Genomic DNA, 5,405 nt, shown 5'->3' with positions numbered 1-5,405 from the left:
GGGAATGAAAATGTCCAGCAATGGCCAAGCTATTAGAGTAACTAGCTGTCCCAGGCTGAAGTATTAAGGAAAAGTATCTGATTTGGGGGCATGGGCAGAGATAAAAAGATGAACCTGGAACTGCCAGAAAAGATATCCCGAAATTTGGTAGATAATGTGTTTTAAGGATACAGGAACCACTTGAAGGGTTCACAGTAGCCAAGTCTAATTTTAACTCATTTTAATCTTTCTGTACCAGTGATTGAACCCAGAGGTGCTTAACCACTGTGCTATGTCCTAGCCCTTTTGTGTGTTTTGAGGCAAGGTCTCACTAAGTTGCCTCAGGTTGTCTTGAACTTATGATTCTCCTGTCTCAGCCTCCGGAGAGAAAACTTCTTGAACAATAATGTCAGCTAATAAAGTTGCAAAATGCATTAGAAAAATCAATTTGCCAACTGAAGTTTTTAGAGTTCTCATATGCAACATCTCTTAAGCTTCTTATTTCCATGAGCAATGTTTGCAAAAAGTGTGGGATATCCAAGGTGTCACTAAGTTATATCTCCATCTCTTCTGATTTTTTTTCTTTTTTTTTTTTTTTTTTGGTCTTGAGACATTTCCTCCTGTACCAGCCTCCCAAATCACTGGGATTACAGGTGTGTGCCACTGCATCTGACTTTAAATAGTTTATATCGTACACCAAATATAAGTATGTGTCAAATAGAATGGCAGCCCAATTTGAATCAAAATAAATGGAATTGAGTTTTTATTTTTTAAAAGGCTGGAAAACAATATTTCACTCAATGTAGTTATTTTCATCATAGATGTGTTACGTAGTCTTCATTATCTAAAGTGAGAGCCATTAGTAGAGTGTGTGCTTAGCATGTGCAGGGCCCTAGGTTCAATCTCCAACACAGATCACTTAGGTTGTCCATGGGGCCTGCTTAATTCAGGTCTAAAAGTTTGAGGATTAGAAAAATATGACTGACTGTTCATACACATACCACACAGTTAAATTATTGGGGCAGAGCCTATCTGTAATAAGCAAATGGCCAAACTACATAAATAATTAAATATTGAGCATTTTTTAATCTCTATGATCCAGGCATTTGAAATCATCAAGGGTAATCAGTCCCTGCCCTCTACCCACACCCAGAAAATAAAAAGCAGTCTTAAAGGGGTTTAAGTACCAGGTTTGAAGTGACTTAGTTGTTTGTAGCATTTGATGTATGTCTACTTAGAGAATATAAATTTGCTTTATTGTAACTTTACTGTATAATCATTAATTATTCGATATATTCATGAGACAGAAACAGTCTCCTACATGCAAAAAGCTGCTGTGTTTGGGGACTGAGGTAAGTAGAGAGGAATGTGAACAGTTGGAATAATTGGATTCAGAAGGATGTAGGCCACTGAATGAGGGAATGGCTTCAGGAGGAGGTTGTGGAGGTGTGACATTGCCATGTATACTGTGAAAGAATTGTATATATTCTGCAAGGTTATGCTGTTGACTTGGTTCTTTGGCCTTCAGACAGCAAAGGTTGGCTGTTCTAAGTCTGTCCTTCATCCACCCACTAAACTAAGCACTTGACATCCTCAAAAGACCTAGAATCCATTAAAGGGACAAGTCAGGCTTTCTATTAATTTACTCACTGACCTGTTCAGTCATTTCATGGCTCATTAATAGAATTTAGAATCAAATACAAGTTCACTGAGTCTTGCAGATCTGTTGAAAGTGAAACCCAGAAAGATGTATGCAAGTGCTCAGGTTCCCCAACCAAGACTACAATTAAGGCCAATTGCTTTTAATCCCAGTAACTCGAGGCTGAGACAGGAGGGTCACAAGTTTGATGCCAGCATCAACAATTTGGAGAGATGCTAGCAAAAAAAAAAACTGGGAGAGTAACTCAGTGGTGACGTGCCTTTAGGTTCAAACCCCAAATATTTTAAGTACCTCCTAGTGACACCATTAAACCAAAACAATTTTTTTATATATATATTTTTTCTAGGATTGAACTCTACCAGTGAGCTGCATCCCAGCCCTTCTTATTTGGAGACAGGGTTTTACTAAGTTGTCCAGCCTGTTCTGGAACTCAAAATGTTCCTCAGTCAGAGTAGCAGATATTATAGGCATGCTTCCATGATTGGCAGCCAGAGCAATTTAAATCAGCCCAACCTTTACCTAGTCACTAGTACCTTATTTATGTGTTGAGTAAATAGAAAAGTAAAAGGTCAGGTTTTGGTTTTTGTAGTGCTGGGCATTGAACCCAGGGTTTTGCATATGCTAGGCAAATTCTCTATCACTGTGCCACTCCCCAGCCCAAATATCAGCCTTTTTGCTATTAACAGTCTTTTATAAAAATTAAAATTTATTTCTTTTGGGGGGGATGTACCTGGGATTGAGGCTAGGGGCACTTTACCACTGAGCCACATCCCTAGCCCTTATTTTAAGGAAAGGGTCTTGCTAAGTTAGTTAGGGCCTCAGTAAATTTCTGAGGCTGGTTTTGAACTTACTATCCTCCTGCCTCAGCTTCCCAAGTCTCTAGGATTACTATGCCTGGCAAAATTTGTTTCTTTTAAATCAGATTAAAACTACTGACCAAGTTAGTATTGGACAGATTCAAGGTAATATTATCTGTCTCATGATCAGGATTGAAAACAGGATTTGCATGCCACTACATGAAACCAAATTTTGATGAAGTTATTTTTGTTCAAACAAGTATGTACACAGCGAGGATTTTTTTTCCCCTTAGTTTTAAGTTCTAGAGTACAATATCTTTTTTTTCCCTCCTTTCTTTCTTTACTTTTTTGGTGCTTGGGGATCAAACCCAGGGCTACATACATGATAGACAAGTGGTGTACCACTGAACTACACCACCATCTCTTAGAGTCAGATTTTTTTTTATAGTCTGTAACTTCTAAACAGAGTATCTTAGTTTTTTTTTTTTTTAAGTAGCCTTTTTCTCAACATTACCATCTTAAGTCTGCAATATTGCTGATTCAAAGAAGGAAAAGAGTTTGAATAACTGTTGGAAACAATTGCTGTGGGTTTTAGGCAGCCAGCCATTGGTTCTGTATGCCAATGGATGATAAAGTGCTGTTAGATATTTAGAATTAAAAGAAAGAAAGGGAGGACATGGGTATTTTTAGAAACTGCTCATTAACAGATGCTAAGTAAATATCAAAAACTTACTTGCACTCTGCCAACATGTGACTCCATTAAAAGTGTAATGTTTGGTCTAGATTGAGATAGTAAAACAAATTAGCCTTTTGTGGGTGTGCTACCAGAAAAATTGAAATATTCTAGACAATTTTAGTATCATTGACCAGGGTCTCACTGAGTTGCTTAGCACCTTCTTTTGCTGAGGTGCCTTTGAACTCGCGATTCTCCTTCCTTAGCTTCCTGAGCTGCTGGTATTACAAGCATGCACCACCGTGCCCATTTTTATTTTATTTTGAGACAGGATCTCACTAGTGGCTAAGGCTAGTCTTGAGCTTGCTATATTTCCTGCTTTGGACTCTCAAGTCTGGGATTGTAGGCATGCACCACTGTGCCCAGCTCTTTTATTTTTATATATATATTTTTTGAGACAGTTGCATTATGTTACTCAAGCTGTCCAATTCCTGGATTCAAGCAATCTTCCTGCCTCACCCTTCTAAGTAACTGGCACTACAGCTATGTACCACCACATCTGGCTAATTTTTTTTTCCCCAGCAAAAATGCAAATTCTACACAAACAGTAATAGAGACTGATTTTACTCATTAATGAGCAATTAATTAAAAATTAAAGAGGAGAACCAATAAAAAAATTAAAGAGGAGGATTTTTTTAGTCTGAGTTCCAATTCTCCTTCGGAATTAAGAGGTGACATTTCACTCAAAGTGTGTGTGTGTGTGTGTACACAGTATGTATACACACATATAGACACATGTATATAGGTATGGTTTTGTTTTGTTTTTTGGTAATGGAATTGAACCCAGGGTGCTTTACCATTGTAGTATATCCCTAGCCCTTTTAAATTTTGAAGCAGTGTCTTGCCCAGTTGCTGGGGTTAGCCTCAAACCCCAATCCTCCTGCCTCAGTCTCCCAAATCACTGGGATTACAAACATATGCTCCCATGCCCAGCTTCAGAGGTGACATTTCATATTGGTCTGTTTGCAATATTGAATGTTACCAAAATTTGTGTAACACTAGTGGAACAGATGGAGACCAGAGAAGTTCTCTGAATTGCATCAGAGAATGAGTAAGATTTCACCAGGCAGTAGAGATTTTTATAATCATCTTAAGGAAACTAATCTTGGAGAAATGGTAGCAAAACACTCCCACAGATAATTTCTGCCAGCAGAGTACGTTCCTTTAAAAAAGAGCCAAGTAAGAGCATGGGAGGTTAAGTACTGGAGGTTCTTTGTTAATTACTCAAGTCATGTATAAATTTTATCAAAAGTTGTTATGTGGAAGTACATAGAATAAGAGGAAAATCACCAACTAGCAGTGTCCCCTATTCAATAAGTTTAACCTATAAATTGTTGCATCACTCTCAAGAACATGGAAAAAAAAGATCATAAGTGACTGTGTTAGGGGCAGAGAAGGATGATACAATGTGGGAAAAAAATACAACAAATATAAGCCCAGCATTAGGAAAATGGGAGTAAAATGGTATGGTTTTCTGAACAGGTAACAGTCTCAAAGTTAGAAAATTGATGGGATGCCTGGCTTGGTGGTGCACACCTGTAATCTTAGTGGCTCAGGAGGCTGAGGCAGGAGGATCACAAGTTTGAGACCAGTCGCAACAATTTAGGACTTAAGCAATTTAGTGCGACCCTGTCTCAAAAAATAAAAGGGGCTGGAATGTGGCTCAGTGATTAAGCGCCAGTGGATTCAATCATTGGTACAAAAAACAACAACCAAATAAATAATGGAGTTCTTTCTCATCCTCTCTTAACTCTGACCCTCTAAAATGTCCCATGTGTGGTACTAACAACCTCAAAAACTGGTGGTGATGATTCATTGGGTTCCATTACATATTAAAGCTTTGGATTTTAGGGCTGATAATTTGTCCCTGTGGGATTAATATAATTTAAGATCTTTTAAAATGCCACTTGTCTTTTCTATCCTTAGAGGAAAATGTGCTGTATTTATAATGATTTCACAAAGGAAAGTTACATTAATTTTACTCTTGAGTGAAAGCCAGAGCTTTTTATAAAGCCACATTCAAATATGCATTGTCACCATGAGAACATTAAGCCTAATAGGGTGATTCTGCTTGCAAGATCTGGAGATACCCCACTCTGTGCTTGTCTCAGAGTGTACTTATTAAAGGTACTTATGTATGAGTGGGTAAAGACAGTGATACATGAGAAAAAAGTAACAATATATGGAGAGTAAACAGTAAGACCACTGAATCTTTTTTTTTTTTTTTTTTTTTTTT

This window comes from Marmota marmota, unplaced genomic scaffold, assembly GCF_001458135.2.
Source record: "Marmota marmota marmota unplaced genomic scaffold, marMar, whole genome shotgun sequence".
NCBI classification, from domain to species: Eukaryota; Metazoa; Chordata; class Mammalia; order Rodentia; family Sciuridae; genus Marmota; species Marmota marmota.
Note: the sequence above shows the minus strand (reverse complement) of the source record.